Source organism: Epargyreus clarus, unplaced genomic scaffold, assembly GCF_041222505.1.
Source record: "Epargyreus clarus isolate Ecla_fem2 unplaced genomic scaffold, WU_Ecla_fem_2.2 ptg000023l, whole genome shotgun sequence".
In the NCBI taxonomy this organism is placed as follows: Eukaryota; Metazoa; Arthropoda; class Insecta; order Lepidoptera; family Hesperiidae; genus Epargyreus; species Epargyreus clarus.
This window is the reverse complement of record NW_027332230.1, coordinates 4,468,005-4,491,505: the sequence shown is the minus strand read 5'-3', so window position 1 is coordinate 4,491,505 and position 23,501 is coordinate 4,468,005. Positions and strand designations below refer to the sequence as shown.

The 23,501-nt window shown below is 33.3% G+C and overlaps 1 protein-coding gene across 2 annotated transcripts in view; it reads left to right on the top strand.

Moving 5' to 3' along the window:
* The window catches only part of SH3PX1 (sorting nexin 33-like protein SH3PX1), a 246,645-nt gene that overhangs the window by 33,023 nt on the left and 190,121 nt on the right, over window positions 1–23,501 (top strand). The window lies entirely within an intron of this gene.

The following is a 23,501-nucleotide window of genomic DNA, read 5'->3' as shown; positions in this document are numbered from 1 at the left end:
GATATCCGTACCGGTATCGGTATCCGTATCCGTGTCCGCGGACATCCAAATATAAAGAAATATCCGTATCCGTTTACTTTTCTCGCGGATATTTTACTGATCTTTTACCTTATTCATTTTCAATTGATTGGATAAAAAGGTAGATATAGGTGATTAGGCACAATTAAAAAACTATTAAAGAATTAAAGAAGCTAGAATTTTAGCGCCTTAGGACTCAACCACATACGAGCGATGTGGCGTCGCGTGCACGTTGCTACTTCGTGTAAAATTGCAATTTAGTGTGCAAAAAAACATGAGAAGACGATACTTCGTGAAAATTAGGTAGTTAATAGTTGCAGGCGTTAATTAGCGGAAATCCCTATTATAATGTAAGGATGAAAACTGCTTGGCAACAATCCGATATCAATGTATATGATCGTTATATTTTAAACTGTGGTGTATGCACCACTTTCCCACATATAATCCATGTGCGTGCAAACAAAATCGTGAAAGTTAGTCGGAAGAAAATATAACATTCACCAAAAATTGTCGCTGATACTTAAAAGCGGGATTCAGAAAAAAATAAAGCTACTGTAATCGGAAGGGACCGGGGTGCGGAAATCCGTGCGATCTTTCTGGGTGTTTTGTTTGGGTCAGAGAAAAATGTCTGCGTTAATTAAAAACCTCCGCATTCTGTATCGCGCGATCCCTTTGGACCCTTTTCCATTCTGAGGGGAAACCGCATATAAAATTTAATTACATTTTTCCAGTCTACCTTCTTCGATATGGGGCGGATAATTTGAATATACGTTTATTAATATGATTAGGCGCAAGGTAACTCTTGATTGGATTTATCACGTAAACCGCTCATCAGTGAGTTGAAATATCTACCAGGGAAATAGGGTTGGCACCGTTTATGGTACTACACAATATTTTTTCAAGTTTTATTTTTTTGGTCGTGGAATTGCTGATATAAATTCAAATGTTATAATAAAGATGTGATGACTGTAATTCTAATCTACTCTACTTATAATCTGCTCTACTTGTAATAACTGTAGTCTAATTAATTAACTATATACATTGTTTTAAGTGAAGAACATTGAACAGAAACAGAAATCTTTCTGGGTGTTTTGTTTGGGTCAGAGAAAAATGTCTGCGTTAATTAAAAACCTCCGCATTCTGTATCGCGCGATCCCTTTGGACCCTTTTCCATTCTGAGGGGAAACCGCATATAAAATTTAATTACATTTTTCCAGTCTACCTTCTTCGATATGGGGCGGATAATTTGAATATACGTTAATTAATATGATTAGGCGCAAAGTAACTCTTGATTGGATTTATCACGTAAACCGCTCATCAGTGAGTTGAAATATCTACCAGGGAAATAGGGTTGGCACCGTTTATGGTACTACACAATATTTTTTCAAGTTTTATTTTTTTGGTCGTGGAATTGCTGATATAAATTCAAATGTTATAATAAAGATGTGATGACTGTAATTCTAACCTACTCTACTTATAATCTGCTCTACTTGTAATAACTGTAGTCTAATTAATTAACTATACATTGTTTTAAGTGAAGAACATGGAACAGAAACAGAACGTAATGAAAAACGTTGAATGCTCTACTATTTCTCTTGGGATCCAATTGATTCCAGTACCCAGTGGTGTGACAGAAACTGGCCTGAATTATGGCACCTATATTAAATTTATTTATTTACTTGCTAGCGTCATCACATTAATTCAAGTCAGCGATAATGAGTTTATCATTTATCATTAATTTCAGTTTGTTTACGCTGTCGTGACCCTCTTAAATTACAAGAATGTTACGCATACTATTTTTTTAAGAAAGTTAATGGAATTAATATAAATAATATAACAACCTGATAAATTGGTTTCTTTGGGTGGTCCCTGAAACTTGAAACTTATTACGTTTGGAATTAGTATTAAAATTGCAATTACAATATCTATTCTTGAATTCTAAATATTTCCTTCGAGAATGGAGCTCCTTTCTCGAAGGAAGGATTTTAATGAAATTAAACAGCACATTATAACCAACTGAAAATATGCATGTTGACTTAGAGGGCCAAGAAGATATATCTCATCTAAGTATCTCTCCTTTAAACCAGAACACAACAGCGTTTGATATTATGCTACTATGAAGCTAATCAACAGTTACTATGAAGTAGATAGAAGTAAAGCTGTAGCGCTATCACCTTTAAAATTACGAATTCAAACGACCAAAACTTGCACAAAGTACACCAACAATCGCGGTCCTTTCGGCTAGAACATTGTACTCAAAATGAATAACTACAGTTCGAAGTCAAAAGAGAACCACTAACTCTCTGATCTGGTCTGGAAAATATGCATCTCTATTGTGGAAAAATGTAGAATATCGCATTCAGTGTTATTATTATTTTTCATAATATTTTACCGAGACAATACTGTCGGTCTATTGTATGGGTGCTTTATTATAGCATTGTTAGAAGTAGCGATACAAATTGCAATTCATTTAAAATGTTTATCATGGCTGTGAAAGGACGGTGATAAATGGAATCTAGGTTTGCTATAAACCATTATAACTATACACTGTAGGTAAGAATTAGATTAATTTAAATTAATATAATAGCAGAGATAGGCTTTGTGATTTGAAACTTGGTCGCTCAATTTGGGAGTTCTTTTCAGTCAGAGTTATTTTCACTTAAAATAATATTACATACATACTTATTTATAAAATAATATTACATACGTAAATTTTAAAATGTAATAATATTACATTTTAAAATTTACGTTGACATCTACGTAAATTTTAAAATGTAAGCGAAGAGGATCACTTTAAATAAGATTATTCTATTCTATGATAAACAATTTTTTTGCTTAATGTATAAAATATATAATTATGTAGTCAATTGTAAAATAGCATTCTTAATATTTATTTTACGCTATTTCGAATTCAATTCGTGCTTTGGAAATAATAGGTTATGTGACGGAATTTGGTATATAATTACAAATGAAATTAATGCTAATCATTAAGTATTCCGTTCACAGTACGTTTTATTTAGATCTAAAGCTATCGGGGTCTAATCACAATTCTAAAGATAAGGCGGTGTATTAGTAGTAGTAACGAACGAAACGAACTGTAATCAATGTGCTGTCGGACCCAAATTCTTGTGCGATTATGTTTAATAGCCACCAGGAATAATTATTGCTTTTGGCTTTAACCAATTTTAAAAATCAATTCCCTGTGACTGTAGGAATGCGCATGCGCTTGTCATCTTTGATACGGTTTATGTGCGTGCACATTTTGTATCTTATTTTGTATCTGTTTTGGTTGTTTGTATCTTTTTTCTTTCTTTAAATTCATTTTATCTGACTATGTTAGGTAACTGTTATAGGTATGACTAAAGCGTAAAATTATTAAGTGTTTGAAATGGTTATTAAATAAATCGCATAAGTTGATTTATTTGATATACATGTCCTATCTTAATTGGATAGTTTTGTAAAAATTCTAGTAGTTTATGCAATTAAACATTTACAAAAATATCATCATCGGCTTTTTGGTACACTCGTTAGAATTTCAATTTGCACTACAAAATTGAATTCTAAAACGTCCCTTTGTTGTGGCGTAGGTATATCTCTATTTCACCCAAAAAAGCTAACTGGCTAAAACCCGGTATCCACGTTATTCTACGTTTCTTTGTAACAAAAATTTGCAAAGCAAAACTAGAAACACATTTTTAAATAAAAAGAAAAAGATAGGTTTATCGCTGTGTTCCTACGTAGTTTCGTTAACCGACTGATAACCCACTTTTGTTTTACGAGTATATAGCTATATATATAGTTACAAAGAGTAGGAGTTCATTCAATAGATTTAAATCGCTAGATTCGCCCTTGAACCAAAAATTGTTTTTAAATTGCCTGTGTGATGTCTGTTTACCGATTTCATTGATGACCTAATGCGGGCACAAGTCTTATCTTAGTAGAAGAGTTGGGACATAGACCACCAAGCTGGTTAAATTGGGGTTATTAGAACATAAACACCTTTTAAAACGTTACAGATTTTTGATGATTGTTTTCTTTACGAAGTATGTCTTTTATTCCATACCTAAGTAATGTGACGTAGGTCACGATTACAAAATACCAGTGTTGCTACTGTATTTTTACCACGGGGTTTAAATAATTAAGCAAAAATTGACAAATTTTGATAGGTATATATTAGATAGACTGATTTGTAAGTAAGTGAGCATGCCCATTTCACTGTTAACATCTTAAGATATTTTCCCTAGCCACATTTCGGTAGATTTACATCCATGTTCAATAAATATCGGGCTTATCGCTCTTACGTCTCATGCTATGTAATTCAACGTAATATGTTCATTGTTTTTGTAAATAAATGAACAAGGTCATGACTATACGATATGCTGCATATGTGCAAGTTTTGTAAAATATAAATAATAATGATATTTCTTATTAAAACTAAGTAGCAAGTACGATGCATCCGACCTGAAGTTATCACTGCTACTTATATAAGGATTATGTTATAAAAAAATATGTTTGTAATAATATTAGCATCAGTCAAACTACTAAAACTAATCTTTAAATTATTTCATCTAACAAAATTGCGTTGACAATTTTCGGTTAGTCTTAAATAGTCATGAAAAAGAATATGAAAGCTCAAGTTACATATACGACGACATTCTTTAGAATCAAAATCCGCTGAGGAACTACATATTACGGACCTCAGAACCACTTTTCTTCACTTCCGTTATCCTATTTATCAAAATTTTAAAGCTCTCCCTCTACTCTAGGATGATATTCTTTAGAGCAAAATCCACATAGGAACTACAAAATACGGACCTCAAAACCACTTTCCTTAGCTTCCGTTTTCTATACTCTACAAAGTTGTAGAGCTTTCTGTCGATTGCAGACGAACCGTGAAACACCTGAGAATAAGCTTTGAAAGATTTACAGGCGGTAAGTTTGATCACGTTATAAAATCTACAGCTTAACCTGATTCGAAGCTTCTGCAACAAGATTTAAATAATCCTTGAGTGCTGAATTTAAGAACGAGAATAAAATGTATGTTTTACGTACTTCAAAGTATTAAGATTTATGTTTATTTAATACTACTTACACCTGTTTTTTAGAAAAGAATAATTATTACGATTAATGGAAGACGTTTCAAAATTAAAATTCAAGGGATAACAAAATCGGAATGTAAAATTATGGTTGTCATCTGTGAGTAGGAGACATTTTCGGTTGAATGAGTTTTATTTATTTCATTTCAATTTACACATACATAAAGGTATTTTTCTATCCTATCTGTTTTATATAGCAAAATATTAGGCAAGTAACACATAAGCTTTAGTGAGCTTTTACACAAGTGGGAGTTTGTCGCCAGCGACGGCCAGCGACCGTCGACGACAGTCTGTGGTGATCGTCAGTGTAGGCTGTCGCTCATGCATTAGCCCCTTAGATTCATTATTTGAACGTCAAATTTCCGATCTTTTGTTTTGCCGTCATATCGCTTTGTACAATCTTCTATAGATCCCTTATTTCCGGTAAGGGAAATAAGGGTTCCTAGTATATTGTTGATCTTCCGCGAATTCCGAATAGGTCAACGTTTATAGGAATGGAATGAAAGCTAAAATAAACAAAAGGACAAGAAATCGCCGACGGGAAATACTCGCAAATTACATATACGGATTCATTTTGTTTTCGAATATTAGCCAAGTGGTATTATAGCTTTACAATGTTATGTAGTTTAAATGGTAAAATACAAACAAAACCAGTGCAAAAATCAAAATTTATCCGCATGGGTTAATCCAATGTTGTAAAGCGATGAAGTGTTTATTTAACCTTTTCGATGAAGTTAAAAGACGTTCAAGCTTACAAGTAAGCTGTACCTACAGGTTTATATTTACAAGTTTAAACCAAAATGAATGTGAAATAATTAAAAAATCGAGTTTGTTTTGATGGCACGCGGTTTTACGTTATAAATAAATGTGAAAGACTTATGCCCTGATATGACCTGAATGTCTAGGGACTCGTCATTATGAGCGGCCATACCGAACTAAACTATTAACAAATGAAAGACCCTTCTACATGAACTAGTAAAGTATGCAAAGCTTTTAAAGTAATAGGATAATGGAATGGTTTAATTGACCTTACAGCTATTTGAGTGTTTTAAGTGCTTAATTGGCAGAACCTATTTCACTTTACATTAAATTAAATTTGCAAAAAAAAAACTAGTTAAATAGAGGCCGCTACGTGAGGAATCCCAAGTGCTTCTCTACCGACCCTACTAGTGGCTAACTTTTCAGATGAAGGAGCAGTCTTACACATAAGCTATTATATGTTCATCATACATAATTTTGTTATTAGCTCGTCGTAAAACGTAATGTAACTGGTCGTTAATGAACATTTTATTTTTATTTTCATTAACATAAATAAATTCTTATAGAATAAATTATATTGACATGATCATCAACCCATTACTATCCCACTGCTAGGCACGGGTCTCCTCTCAGAATGAGAAGGATTAGGCCATAATCCACCGCGCTGGCCAAGTGCGTATTGGTAGACTTCACATACCTTGGAGATTTTTTTTTTAATCTTTCAGGTACGCAGGTTTCCTCACGATGTTTTCCTTCACCGTTTTGGCAAGTTATAATTAATTTCTAATACGCACATAATTTCAAAAAATCAGAGGTACGTGCCTGGGATTTGAACCTCGGACCCCTCGATCGATTTTTTTATATGATTTTGTATATGAAACGTAGTGGAAATAATTTTAAGTTTTAATAATTCGGTTTAGTAACAAAATAATGAAATTTTATTACTAATCTAATATATACTTCCATATAGGTCCATGACGTATGATTTTATTACAAGTCTTCTACCTGTTGTAAAATCTGTTTAAATGTAATAATCAACTTATTGCTCAGCAAATACCTATAGTAATATTTTAGAAATATATTTGTAGTTATTAAAATACAACATTGGATGTCGTCACAGCCGGTGTTGGCTGGCAAGAGCCAAAATGGCCGCTCGCCAACTTTCTAAAAACCACTGAAAACTCTACATATTGCAAACGAGCATTTTTTCACAAATCTCTGAATCTCAATGATACTTGTAAGATGTTCTTCCGAAGTTACAGATTGAACATGTCCATTTATATTATTACGTAAGTCTGTTATTTAAATTTTAATTTCTAGGTTTCGTTCTCCTCCATATATCAGAGACTATAGTAATAAGTAGCTTATATCACACAAATAGTATACATTAAAATGAAAATTCGGTCGAAATACATCTTTACAAAATAAGCCCTTTCAGATTTACGGGGAGACAGTAATAAATGTAATATCAGTATTTCTGTTTTCTATAGCCGTCGAGAAATATTTGTTGAAACTTTAAAATATTTCACTGAATACAATTATTTACCAAAGGAAAATAAATTTAATCAAATAAATTTAATTAATAAAAGTGGAATTGTACGTTTATTTTATGTTATGAAGCACCCGTTATTAATAATCAAAAGGCCCAAATTTGATAATGTCTAGCGTGAATAAATTGTCTAATATCGGTCTTTGATAGGCAAACCTTCGATAGATTGATTACTAACAACGTGCGTATACCGCGTGTTGGTGTCACATATGTCGCTATGTCGGTGTCGTAGGTCGCTAAGGGTTTACGGCCGACCCGACCCTAGCAAGACGAAGCCTCGTTATACCGATTTATGTCATGCTTAGAAGAAATTTACACTTTCTTGTATGGGCCTTTCCTTTTAGTTTAATAATATTAACCGAAAATATTTAAAAATTTACGAAAATGCTTGCTTGAAATCTTAAATTTTTCTTTGTGTTTGTTGATATTTTGTGACTTAATTACTCAGTAATAGATTACTATTTTATGAATTTAGATATACGGTAAGTATTATAATCATTATTGTTTCATTATATACTCGTTTCGTATACTTATCTGACTTTGTCATCTGCCGAATACAGATCAATAAACGTAAAAAATATCGTCAAAATCACTGTCACATTAAAATTCCTTTTTTCATCGACACAAATATTTTTATTAAAACTTCATACTTAATATTAAATGTTTACATATAAATATTATATGGTATGTTTAAAAAAAAATATCTAATGATCACTAATCCGAATGTAAAAAGCAGGATTCCAAATTTAAATATCAGCAGTCTGACTTAGCTGAGTAATTAATTAGGAAAGCCGTAAATGGCCACCAGATCGAACTCAACAGCTTAATCCGATTTGGTGCCCGGGGACCTTTAGAAACATGAGAATACTCTTGAGAGAATTAATTCTATTAATAAACGTCACAATGCCTGGTGGCTTACGACCCAAATATATAACATTGATTTGGAGGCAAAATGTATTCATGTAATACAAAGACATATAAGTCGCTTGTTACGTCGAAATCTATTGTGCGACGTATGTAATAAAGTTCTGGGCCCCAAAACATAATTTAGGACAAGTAATGGTTACTTTAACGTGATTTATGACTTAATTTTTAACTTATGTTATTTTTTATAATATAGGAGTAGTAGACGAGCATGCAGTCCACCTGATGGTAAGTGGCTTCTGCCGCCCTTCGAAAACTGTAATCAACTCAAAAGTATTATATTTCTACCTGAGGTCAGACACAGATGCGCCGCTACCCGTGAGGACTAAGCTGGAACGCCTCGGAAAAGTTTGTCTTCCTTACCACATACCACGTATTTTCAATACCATAAAAAACAATCATATTTTCTGAGAAGTTATACATGTTGTTATAATTTTGCATACCTACGTGATTGCAACCTTGTACTGCTGAATACTGCGCAAAGCTCGGAATTGGGATAATTTTGCAGGGTTAGAAATATCCTATTGTGAACTCCTTGACATAATACAAGAACAAGCCTGCCAAATTTCGAGAACAGGATATCTCAATAAGCGGGGAAGCAGGACAAATAAACAGGCTAACTTTTGCGTTTATTACATGAGGGAGGATTCGGTTTTAAATTTGTAATATTCAACGTACTTTATATATAAAGAGCAGTCAGCCTAGTGCTTGAAACTCGGCCTTTGGAAGGTATGTTAAGTCTAATTTAAACTTGGCCAGCGCGGTGGCCTAAACTTCCCTTCTGACTCTCAAAGGAGTCTCGTGCTCAACAATGGGACAGGAATGGGTTGACGATCTAAACGTAAGCATTAAAACATATAAACAATGATGGTATAATAATATAATGGTATATAATATAACAGAAAATCAGCAGGTTTTGGCGTTGAAAAAAAAAGTAATATTTTAGTCAGTTGGACATACATAATAGATACGTTGCATTACCTTTGATATTTTCGAAGGATAGGGCTCGAAAACTATATCCGCCTTATTCGTAAATAATCAACAGCTTTATAATAGTTATATTCAAAATACGAGTGACACGGGTATAAAAAGGTACGAGTAAATATAAATTAGTTCAGTAACTCTCAATGTTTGCATGTTAGCACATAAGCCAGCTGTTGCAAAGGTTACAAAGCCCGCAGGCTCATCGGCTTATGAAGTCTAAACTGCACATTTACACACGCTATGGGGCTACCCTCTGAACGCCGTGTGGGCTACGTTTGATAATATGCACTCAAACAATGAGCAAAGATTATGAACGTTTATTTACTAAAGGAGGAAAGATTTATCCCAAATTTTTGAAAGATAGGCCAACTGTTCACTATGGTATTATAGCTGAAAGAAGAAAGTAATGGATGATTCAAACCTAGATATTGAAGAGAAATATGATAGATTATAATTATATGATAGATTATAACAAAACAATAGATAATTTATTTTAATTAACATATAATAACTACATTAATATTCAATGTACAAACACAACAATATATAACAACAAGTATATGTATACACAATTTATATGTTAGAAAAAAAGAGGAATTAAAATAAAAGTTTAAAATAAAGGCCAAAGTATACCTACTTAATATAAAACAATGAGTCCAAATCACTGCCGCTTAGTAGGGTCCCAAGAATGCTGGCTGCGTTACGTTGTACGGCGAAACTTAACCTTTGGCCAAAATACGCATCAGCCCTTGGGTCCTCAGGAATATCAAGCAGACGCGACGACATTTCTTTAAAGAAGCATCATGCTTCTGGCCCCCACGGACCTAGTGTCTCTACCGCAAACGGCACAAATATGTAGGCCTCCCCCAAGGCTGCATATTTGCGCCGCTTCGCAGATTCAGCCGCCTCTGAGAAAAAAATAAAATAATGATAAAAAAATATATATTAAAACAACAAGTACTTGAAATGCGAGAATATATTTTATAGCTAAATTATCATCACAGTACCAAGGTTTCAATAACTTCCTTAATCCTTAAATATTAATAAAGACGAAATCATTTTTCGTCTTTTTATAGATTACAGCAACCTTTTACGACCGAAATTTTTTCTCTTCAAATCCGACCTACCCTATTATTTCAAGGTGCCGTCGTAAATGAAATATCACTAACAAGCGACATTCAAAAAAGTATAGCCTAAATACTAACGACCTTGTTGAAAAGAAAAGGTCTGTTATTCTCTAAGGAATGGGGGAAATTGTTGATTTAAATATATGTGTAACGTTATATTACTTATTTTGTGTTATTTTCATTATGTGTTATTTTTATAATAATAAATGCCCATTTATATAGTCAAAAAAAAAAAGAAAAAGAACGCTCTTGACGTTTGAGTTGTATTTTGCGCGGGAAAAATAAAAGTTGTAAATTGGATCAAGAAATAGTTTTATTCTATTATAATGATGTACTTATAGGCATTCGGTAAATTTATGACAACATGGGTCACTAGTAGCTACCCGAGGTAATAGCAGATCGCATTCGGATGTAGTCTGTGAAATTGGTCGTTGAAAAACAAACTTCACACGTATAAATAGCCTGAAATTTATAGGTCTTCAAGAATAATCTTGTATATAAAAATCTCGTGTCACAATGTTAGTTACCGTACTCCTCCGAAACGGCTTTACCGACTTTCACCAAATTTTATTTCCATATTCAGTAGGTTTGAGAATTGGCTACTATCTATTTTTCATACCCCTACGTGATAAGGGTTGTCGACCCTTAACATTTTTTTATTTATTTGGCAACACAACGTTTGCCGGGTCAGATGGTTTGTCTCTATAATTTCAAGTAACGCGGTAAGATTCTAGGGAGGTCCGCGAGCCGCAGAGGGACGATCACGGCCTGTGGGATGCTAACGCTGCTGTAATTCTAGGATAAAATAACACTGACAGCCGTTAGTATGAAATTCATCCTCCCATACTTGAAATCAAAGTTTCAAATATCGTAAGAATCATACTTGTTAAAAAATCCATCATTTAATTGGCAGTGATGAGTGAAGTGCAACATTCAGTACTTGGCCTTTGTGATGTCCTGTAGTGTCTGTATTCTATAGTAATAATAGATCGAAAATGGGGAGAAATCTTATAATCCAGGACTTATCAGTTGCTAATAAGTTTTGTTCTGAAACATTCAAAAACCTATGCGATATGATGTCTTTGAAAAGCGGAATAAAAGGTTTTGAAAAAATATCTTGTCAATTTTCAGACGGACAAAAAGTGCGCGCGACAATCAGCCCTATTCTTTTCAAAAATAAAATACCGGACATATGTCATTTAAAAAAAGTTGAGCCTTAAAAAAACAAAGGAGGATATAGTTTTAGCCTAAATTTTATAGACATATGTCCGTTTGTATTCGCTTAAACAATTTGATTTATGTGTCAGGTGTAGTAGTGTAGGTTCGTTGGAATCACGTTTGCCTTAACGATGCGACCTTTGCACAGTTTTTACTCTATTGAAATAGAAAAATAAATCGAGCTGTCAACACTGCAACTCCATGAAACACATTTCTCTTTTCCCGCGCATTCCATTTTTTACATTTGAAATGGTTTCCATTTTTGCGAGTAAAAGTAAACATACGAGTAAAGTTAGATATTTTGACCTTAGTAAATAAAAACGTTTTTATGAAAATTTAAAAAAGTTTGCATTTTTATCGACGCTTTAGAGAAAAGTTGTTATCTATTGGATGCTCAAACAAGTTTCCACTCCTTGATTACCTGAATGAGGGAAAATGCAATTTGTTAAGAAGGTCGTAGGTATTTGGGTTATTTACATTTAAATATAATTTCTTTATAAGCATAATACATAAGTTTGTAAAATTAGGAACATGAAATACCCACTCGCATATAAAGGAGATATCCATAGGTACTGTTCCCTTCCCAAAGTTCGACGATATCAAAAGAAAACTTTGAACAAAATCTGTTTATGAATTAATTTTATGTTTCTTACATTATATTCAGTCAAACGTATATATTATTACGCTTATCCGAGCAGATTTCTAAATTTAAACGACCATAAGGATTTCGCGCGGGAAAATTTGTTTAAGCGAGTAAATATTTACAAAGGATGGTGACGTCAGATAACTTCTATCGTGCCTCGCGAATTTCCTCGTAAAGTTTTGTTTTCGTTTATAGCCCAATATTTATAGTTCTGTCGCATAGCTAAAGGAACAAATTTGTTCATAGGACGTACTAAAACCTTTGATATATATCAGCAGCCCGTTCGCCATTTTGTTACACTATAGAGACTATGAAAGCAAAATATAAAAAATATGACGTATAAAGCGTATTGATAACTATAGGAAGATCCCTTATTCGAACTATTCTAAGTTCGATCCCTGGTAAATGAAATAATTTATTAGTAGAGTGCCAAGAGTTGCAATAAACATTGTTCAAAATACTAATATTACAACACACACAAAAGTTCACGCACAGGCACGCATATTTAAAATTATAATTTTAATTTAACATTCAATACTTTTCATTCACTTACAATAAATACTATACGATTTGACAGATGGAGGCGTGAAATGAATAAACTTAGATACTTGTTAAGTTATGCAAGGCGTAACAGAAAATTGAAGAATTCCAAAACTTTGAACAACCTCCTTTACTTTGAGTTTTACTTATAGAATAGTAATACGAACCTTTGCCTTTGCCTAGTCCTCTTTATGATTACAAAAACTTATAGGAAGAGAGCTAAAATATTATGTGTTTCTAAATAAGGTCAGCCAGCCTAGTATTTTCATTATTTGATTTGAATTCAGAAATGTCTTGATGACGATGATAATGACGTCACAATATTTTCTTTTTCCATGAATTCCACTGATGCAGCAAATACGTTGTTTGATTTAAAAACTAGATTTTAGTTTTAATTAGGAGAACTATCCTTTATCTAAAAAGGTTCAATTAAAAGTTTAGTGGAGATAGTTCCCCACTAAATCTGAGCGAGATTCGAACTGAAAGCTCGAAGCGGGCACTCAATCAGGCTATTCAGCTCTAAAGCACACAGTTTTATTCAGTTTGAAGGCAAGGATCAGAGAATTACATTTAAGTTGAGGAGTTCACTTTGCAATTGAATCGACTTATTGTAAAATCTCACATTATCTGTAGATCAATCTTAATCTGAAAATTATGTCGTTGCTTTTCTTATTATCTGTTTATTTATTTGTACTCGTATATGAAGGTGGAATGCTCGGTAGATCGTCTCCGAAGGCACCACCGTCAAATCTTATAAAATCTTCTATACTGGTGTGAATGTTTGCTACGAATTATTCAGAAGTTACCAATTAGCCCGTACGACCAAAAATTGAATAACGGTTTATTATCCGTCATTTTTCCAATAGAGTAGGTTTATGGATTTAGGAGAGGCAGTTTATTTTTAAAAATAAAGATAAGTAATGCACACCTTTAATTCAAAATATAATATTTTTGTATGTATTTTCTTTAGTGTACCTAAATCGAAATAAGGGATATTTGTTTAGTATATTAAATCTTTATAAGTCCACTAAGATTTACAATAATTTCTTACAAAATTAGACTTATTAATTGCAATCTATTTCCTCCATCCTAAATCTTACCTAAGACGGCCGACCTGCAACGACGGATGACCCGCGTGTCGGAGCGGTCACCATACCGGTCTCACGCGCAAAGGGTTTCGGGTTCGATCTTCGGCCAGACAGATATCTGAATAATAAAGTTAGATATCCGTTCTGGGTCTGTGTATTTGTCTTTGTTTGTGTTCGTGGCACCCACGATACAGGGAAGCCTAGTGTGGGGCTGTGACTGTAGAAAGCGTTTATTATTTCCTCAATATAATAATACTTACCTCATTTTATCATAATGCTACCAACAAGGTGGCGGTCGAGGTCATTTCATTAATCACTATGTGTCAATATTGCGAAGTAAGTTCATCCGCACTCAATTGACCCTTACGCTGTCGACGTAAATTAATATCCAGTAATTGCTGATCGGATTTCTTTGTTAGACCTTATATCCCTAACAAATCTTATATAATACCTTTTACCTTATAAGAAAAATTAAGTTGCCTATTGTTTGCCTTTTACCCGAGCTGTTTTCTGATTTAACGGGTGTAAATATTTATTTACATAGTACGATTTCATTTAGTTAAGTTGAATCACTGTAATACTTCTATCTGGGATTATAATTATTTAGTGCTAGGAGTCGGGTTTAAGTCCCTATAGCGCCTAATAGTGTTAGGTATAGTCCGCGCCAAACTGCTAGTCCGCCGAAGTTGTTGCGAGCAGGTGTAGTCATACAATTTGCTATGGTGACGCGATTTATTTCTATATTCTGTCGGATCTAGATAAATCTGATCATCAATCCAGCGTGTATAGGTTGCGATAAATTAGGATCTAGATGAATTAAAAAGTCATAGTCCTGATTTCACAAAGGCCAGGTGTGTGAAATTCTACCACCGTTTAAAATTATTTCAAATTCAAAAATTGAAAAAAAAAATCCAATAAAACAAGCAAAGCGAATAACGTGTACTGTTTTCCAACATCTGGTATCAAGCTCCGTCAATATTTATTCATTCTGTTGTATTGTAACATTTCTATCGCATCTGTTTTGAATTTGGAATTCTTTATTTCGTGAAAGCAATGGTTTATTAGAATTTCGTAAGTGCAGAAACATTTCCGCAAAATATTTTCTGGTTCTGAATCGAGGCGTGATTTCTGCTGGGAGTAACAGGAATTATGGAGTTCTCAAATTGTTTGGATGGGATTGAATAAAAATTTGGGTCAGAATTTATTCTTACGCATTACGCATTCAAAAATCAAATTGCTTTGCAACACAAATTTGCTTTTGAATAAAAATGCAATTTGTTTTCTGTGACCAATTTTACGTCTGGTGTTTATACTCACTTCTATCGATATGTAATTGCAATTAAATAGTGTTGACTTAATTGTTTGTGATTTCAACATAACTGAAATTTAAGTAGCTAACTGCTAACAGTTCATTTGCACAATGGAACAATTTTGTAAAATAAATCGCATAATTACAAAAGGCTTAATAATCTAATTCCAAATTTTCATACATAAACATGTTTGTAGAAAACAAATACTCGTACAAAAATGAATAATATTGATATAAATCAATATTTGCTCTAAAATCGGCTTTTGAATCAAAACTTTAATTCAAAGCGCAAACAAAAGGGATTATTGCCCAAAAATGTACTGTTTTTGTCGCATAATATTATGATGCTGTTAGAGAAGGAATGGGCAAAAAGTGAAAATCCCGAGGGAATAACGAAATATGCAAATGTTATGACGTCAGGTTAGCTTTGACGGCTACACTTTTAATATTCCGGCAAATAAATTACCGTACGCGAAATATTTTCAGCGGTTGCTGAAAATGTTTGCACTGAGTAATAGCAAAGTAACATGACACTATGATGAGCTCACGCCCAGTTAGCGTTTAGACCTACCGACACGATTGCGACCTACGACTTTTATCTTTCAATTACTAGGTGAAACGAGATTTTCTGCTTGCTACTATTATGGACGTAAATGGGCTATATTATATAAATTATTTGTTATAAAAGTGTAAATAATATTTACAGTTAAATACTTTAATAATGTTTACTAAGTTTCGTCAATGTTTATAATTGTTATCCACATCAAACGTGTATGCAAAATTATTAGCTCAATAAATTTGAGCGAATTCCAGCTTAGTCCTCTGGGGTAGCGGCGCATCTGTGACCGACCTTAAGTAGGAATATCTAATCCTATCTGGGGTTGATTACAGATGTCCATGGGCGGCAGTAGCCACTTACCATCAGGTGGACTACATGCTCGTCCGCTACTCCTATTTATAAAAAAAAAGTTGCAAGTTTAATCCGCACATAGCAACATAAGGAAAGTTAAATAAAAGGTAGTTAAAATCGTATGTTTTAAATGAGTTAAATTTCAAGGTTAATCCGAGAATTCCCTAGGGCGGAGGCAATGTTACCTCATTCACGTCATATACCTTCATAATTATGTTACACATGCTCAAAATGTTTCATTTAAATTAAAACTTTCCGTGTCTATCCCCATATTTATTTTGTGTTTCTGAAATTACAAGCGGCAGGTAATTACACCTATACTTGTAATATACTCGTAATTATAATGTACTCTTGATATACCTACGTGTAGTAAGCCTTATACTGCAGTGAATGTTATAGGGTACACTAAAAGTATGTAAAACAGCACTATAGGTGCGTAAAATAAACCCTGTAAAACTTTTCCTGGTTCAACGATCCACAAGTCGCTAGATATCGTCTGGCAGTCTAAGATGTATAAACATACTCTACTACGCTGTTCGAATACGGATTAGTGGAGGTACAGGTCAATGGCCCAACGGTGCCATTTTTTTAAATCACCTATACCTAAGGTCTTCAAGGTTTTAGCAGGCTAATTGCTGGAATTGGGAACGGGACCGATTTGATGACAGATTAATATGTCCTACAAAGCGCAAATGAAAAGTTACTAACAGTCACCCATTCATTTCCACATCTTGCATTTTAGATAGGTTATCTTCACAACCCGCAAAAACATGCGAACACAATAAATTACTTGTAGAAATAGTAGATATCTGTTTCAATGCTTAACTAATCTATGTCGCCAAGGGACACGGCATTAGCGCAGCCGTAGTGACAATAATTGGCGCCAGTTGGGGCAGCTGGAGCCAAGTGAACTCCCGGTGGTCATCCGGCTAACTCGCAGCGGTTAAACTTGCTACGAGCCAAGCGACACGTTAACAGTTTGAACTTTTGTTGTACTTACTGTGTTCGTGCAACTTGAAATGCTTTGAAGATATTGTTCGTAATTATTTTAACGTCGTCAGTGCTCGTAAAATTTTTGTGTGTCTGTCTGTTTGTTTGTTCCGGCCTAACTTAGTGAGGCCTGGACCGATTTTTTCTTTTACACATAATTCGCTTATGTTATAAGGAATAATTTAGGCTATTTCTACCACGCTCTTTTTTAGTATTACCTTACTATATATAAAACAAAATCTTTGAACTTGATTTTTAAATTGATTTATATTTTTTAATAATTTACCAAAAATTAATTTAATAATTTATCATGACGAAACGTGATTTTAATAATTTAGTCCCATTCTCCTCATCAGGATTAACGATTTTCTTTATGCGATTTTAGCGTGGTTATTAGTTTTTAAACTATAAATATTAAGAAAAAGAATAAGGCCCCAGACAAAAAATAATGCCCATGAAATATCCCAAATATTTAGACTTTATAACGCGAGTGAAAGCGCAGGGCACAAGTCATACATAATAGAATGAAATCCAAAATTAACTCGTGGTTATAGATTGCAAATCCGGCGACAAATCTCGTAGCCAACAAATTTCCCTCTCCGGAGAATTGCCGCTAACGAGTGGGCAATATTTTATTCCCGTTTTCCTATGGAATTACAAACGCAAATGCCTATAATTAATTAGCTACCCCCAGATGCGAAATATTTTTGCTTGCTCCTATTTTAATATGCTAACCCAAGTTCGGTTGGAGGTTTCTTTTATTTTTCTTTAAATTCAGTTCTGCGAATCGTAGAACCTATTTACTACCTAAATTAGCTACCTAACAAACAAATCTTAAACTATGACCAAACCAACTACATATTATATGACTAATAATGTTGTAATAAATATAATTATGTTAAAAAAAATATTACAATAAATGATTTATTACTAACATTTTCATAAAGTAGACAGATATAATGTAAAGTAAAATTTGTAGAAAAGTCTTTAAATGATACATTATAAAGAAATATCATCTTGTACGCTATTCAGACAATCAAAACTATTGTTTCTTAAAAATAATCTTACTCTACCTCGCTCTTTGTCTTTTATTAAAAGGATCCTAAAGTCAGAAATTTATTCTCGAATTTTCGTTACCTTTATTCTTTGTGTAGAAATCGGACGAGAATCTGCTCAAAAGATATTTGTACTAATCGATTACAAAAAAGAAGGTCTAATTGGACCCGCATTTTTATGTATATCACCAGCAGCTACGAACCTTTTTCGATTATTCTTTTTTATCTGAAAAATAAATAATAAAATATAAGGAATATCACAACGAATGGTTTCGCTATCGATATGTATATTTATCAAAGGCGGAGATTTATTTTAAAATTGTTCAATTAAAAACAAAATCTTCGTGAAATCTAAAAAATATGCGTAATAAAATGAAGTCTTTATGAAATATGATTAAGAGAATTTATTTTCATATTCTACTGAGTTACGGAGATTTCAAGGGTGAAAGATTGTAGAAGCCTATGTGATTTGTCTTTGTAGTCACCATCATGTATTACTGCCTAATAACAGCAGGGTTAAGTGCTATGTTCTGGTATGAAAGGTGTGGTAGATAGCCGTACTTAACAAAGGCGTTTTAATTAGTATTTTCGGGTCGCAACGCAACTGTGGCCGACTCTTTGGACTCTGATACTACCAGGGTTGATTGCATCTACGGGAATTCAAGTAATCTCGTATTCCTTAGCCAACACTACTATATAACAAATTGAATTGTATACAAGAAGTTTCGATCTTAAGTGGGCTTTAGCTTCGACTTCAACAAAAGGTTCTCAATTCTTTTGACAACGGAATTTATTTATTATTTTTAGATTGTGAAACTTTAATTGTTGTAAGACAACGTGAAGTTATATGTTTTCGCAGTTACCTCTTATATTAATTTGTATGGGTTTAGTAATCGAACTGAAAATATTGCGATCTTTATTACTGAAATGTTCTGTACGTTCTTTAATTACGTTAGACAATATTACCATAATTATCTGCTAATAGTAATCACGTTACAGACACAAGACCACCGAAACTTAGCTGCTCTAGTACTATGGATTTCTGTCAACCATGAGGTATATGCTATACGTTTTAAAGGTATTCGTGTGCTTCATAAATTTTAAGTAGGTTATGGCTATTAAGTACTATTTGTCGTTCAGAATTACTTCATTACAACAATCTCAAGGCAATTGAGAGAGTTAAAGAATATTGTCTTATTATTACGTAGCAGCGAATACCATCATCTATTTGCTACCGTTTTATTTATATATCCCTGATTAAAAGTGGTAACTTACTCATAAATAGTTGCAATCATTCACTGATTATTATTGTGCCCCTAATATCATAATACCCCTTCAAGACTAATTGCAAAAATAGAAAAATAATTACAAAGATATAAAGAAAATTGTTATGTAGATAAAAATAAATATTTGGCTAAATAAAATGCTACTTATATGTCATGTAATACTGGTGTCTAAGTATTTACATACTTTATAAAGGTAAGCAGTGAAATCTCTTAAGCACCTGGCTTACTCTGATTAAGTTCGAGATAATATCGTCATTAGGCTCGCACAGGTTAGATAACATTACATAAATGCGAACACAGATATATTTTTGCCGAAAATAAGTGACGATAACTGCTGCACAAATAATAACAAACAATGTAACACTTTAAAATAAAGTAATATTATCATTCGTATCAAATAATATTAAAAATGCACAATGAATATGACTTAGTACACAGATAAAATATTATTAATGTAATTTTGCATGGTAGAGCCAGTAGGGTTCGACCGTTTCTAATGTCAAACAGTTCTGCGTTTCGGCGGTACATATCAGGCGACCATTTTTATCTTTCGAAATGTCAACGCATTAATGGTAGACGTCAGGTAGAACATATTCTCTATGTGACTTCTTTCTATATATCCATTGGACCAATTACCAACAGACGGTCTGTATCTTCGTATATTGTATGTTTTGCTACTTCAGTAAAAAACAATATACATTATTTTTAAAGATTAGTTCTAGAAAACAAACAAAAAATATTTTATACTCATACACTAGTGTGTACGAGTATAGATAATATATTTTTTGGTAGTCCGCAAAGCAAAAATTCATACCTATAAAGTGATTTTCTATATTTTTCCGACTTCGTTACTAACTGCAAAAGTTTATTATAAAAGTTAATGCTCTTTGAAAATCACACCTCAGTAGAGATACCAAAATCTCCCGCTAACAACGCGGGTCCCGCTGATTACAGATTCGGGATAATATTGTCATTAGGTAAATGCTTCGTACACATCGAGGTGTTACGTTTGGGTAACATTATCATAATTGCGTTACGTAAACATTTGTAACGCACGTACAAGATTAGAATTAACGTACAATAAATGGATGTATCGCTTAAAATAAATTGTCTTATGTGTTCCACGTTCTTAATTGTTAACAAGTGGAGCAAGCAGGAATATCAGATCTTCGCACTTAATCTTGTATGTCCCGTAATATATGACATCGCTGCTGTGTTTTAGTTTGAAGGGTAAGGAGACATACTTTTCCGATGCGTTCCTGCTTAGGCCTCAGAGGTAGCGGCACATTTGTTGCTAACCACAGGTAGGAATCAAATCCTATCTGGGATTGATCACAGGTGACTATGGGCGACAGTAGCCACTTGCCATTAGGTGGACTGCATGCTCATCTGCTACTCTTATATTATAAAAAACCTTATCGGGATGAAGTAAGAATAAATATTAAAAATATATCTTAAGTATAAATATGTAATTATTATAACAGAACTATAGTTAAGAAATTGTAATTAGACCTTAGTAACATTAACACAATACATAAAAGAATCCGACCAGACTCTATTTAATTAGTTACTCAACTATATTATCCTATTATCGATAAATTATTAAAATGCAAAAGGAATTTTAAAATTATTTTCTTTGTTCTGAATAGTTATTCTCAAAGCAAAACTTTATCGGCCCGACTCGCTAATACCGTTCAACAATTAAGCTTAACCCACAAACTTAAAGATTTATTAATCGATTTACGTTACTTTTGAAACTTTATAACTACTTTTCTTTTTAATTTTTGATTTGTAGTAGCAAAGTTTGTGCTTCCATATTTTCAAAGGTAGTGGAAAATTATTTAATTATATTGCTCTCATATAATTTATTCTCTTATTTCTCTCGTAACGAAACCATTATTGTCTCACTGGTGGGCATGGGTCTCCTCTAAGGATGAGAGACAGTTGCGTCATAGTCCTGCCATTATACCGCCATGACTGCCGTCAGAGTCATGCTTGCCAAGTGCGAATTGGTAGATTTCATACCTTTGATTATTTTTGCAAGCCTTACTAATAATATCTAATTTATAATATCCACATAAATTGCTTTTTGAAAAAATTTGGCATGGTGGTTGAACCACGGTCCGTGTTCCGTTGGAGAATCCGGAGTTCTACACCAAACGCCGAGGACGGGCTCCAGGATGCGGTAAAAGTCCCACATAACCCGGCGTCACTTCCATGGCGTCGGGTACCTTTTGAAGCTTTCCCCCTCGTCAACAAAAAAAATGCTATCACTGTTTATTTTACTAATTTTGCTTTAACATAAGCGTTAAATTTATATTACACAAGAACAACCAGGCTGAACTCAATTGTAGGGTTGAAATAACAAACAGAAAGATGAAAACTTTGTAACAAACTTCAAAGTAAATTTCGTAGCGAGCGCTACGTGTCTACGAGTTGCCTCGTAGCCATTTCTTATGTGTTTTATAGCTGTACATATATTTGTCAGTTTTTTTAGGGATCCGTATCCATAGGTTAAAAACGGGACCATATTACTACGCCTCTGCTGTCTATTTGTCTGTCACTGTATCTTTTGAACCTTTAAAGATATTAGAAAATTTTACAGAATGTGTATTGCTATGACAACAAATATTATACGAAGTCAAAAATATAGCGCGGTAATAAGTAGCTCCTACATAAAGGTCAATATTTTTAGGCATTTTTCAGTGTAAATCAAATAATAAGTTGGTGATACGGTAGATATTTCCCCATGGTTTAGTTTAACCCACACATGGCCAAATATTTATAAAGTTTAGATTTCTGAGCATGATAAGCTCTTTCCTTATTCGTTGACCCTACTGGCGAAATACTTGGTTATTCAACGTTATTCAAAACATTTTATATATTGATCTTAGTGTTTTGAGGAGATTTTTATATGCCCAATTTCGTAACTTCGACAAATCTGCAATATATACGTGGAATTTATAGGTAAGTTAAGCTACAGGTTGAGAAGCTTTGTACACTAGGCCCAAATACTTTGTAAGTGAAAATATATTCACCAAAAATCCGGAAACTTTTTCTTTTGAAACAAAATTTGAGATGAGTCACGTTGAGACTCTCAAAACTCTCTTGAAGTTCTTATAGACCATACAGCCTGAGTTTGTAGTTCATTTTACGACCAAGGCCGACTTAAATAATTATATTTCAGACTCTTACATAGTGTATGCAGTTTTTATGCTTAGGTTCATTAGCTTGTATCCATTGAGATTTTTTTAATATTATAAGATGAACATGGAGTTCACCTGTAAGTGGCTACTGCCGCCCATGGACATATGTAATCAACCCCAGATAAGATTACATTCCTACTTGAGGTCGGCCACGGAAGCGCCACTAAACCTGAGGACTAAGGTGGAATACTTCGTCAAAGAATTTCTGACTTATATTGCTGTTATTAAGCAGACATAGGCTCGGTAGTGGTGGCGAACCACAGAAGTTTCTCCCACGTTAAGAATTCACGTTTATTTTTTCACAAACAATAATAGGAAAGACTTTAATTGATCTTTTTTGTTCTTTTTATTATTTCATTTTATATTAAAAGCAACTCATTAAATAAGTTAACAGAAAAAATAATATAAAAAGTAACTAAGACGGAAAACTAAATGCGGATTTAAATTAACAATGTTGAAATCATTTTAAAAAGGACTAATTAATTATTTAATCACGGCAAAGCGGAAATGTTTTTCTTCGTTCCTTCTTCAGTTATTATAATATTTATCAAAGCCAGTTTGCTTAAACATTGTATATACAAACATACAGAGAAGTTAGGATGTAAATAAAAATTTCTCCAATTATAAGAATAGAATGGAATAGAACGAGATCATATAATTATTATGAAAAAAAAATAAACAAACCCACTAATTTTCTTACCGGTTCTTCTTAATTGAGGTCGCGTTCCGATCCGGTAGTAGTTTAAGAAAAAAATACTCTATACAAAATAAATCTATCACATTTCACTATACTCGTACG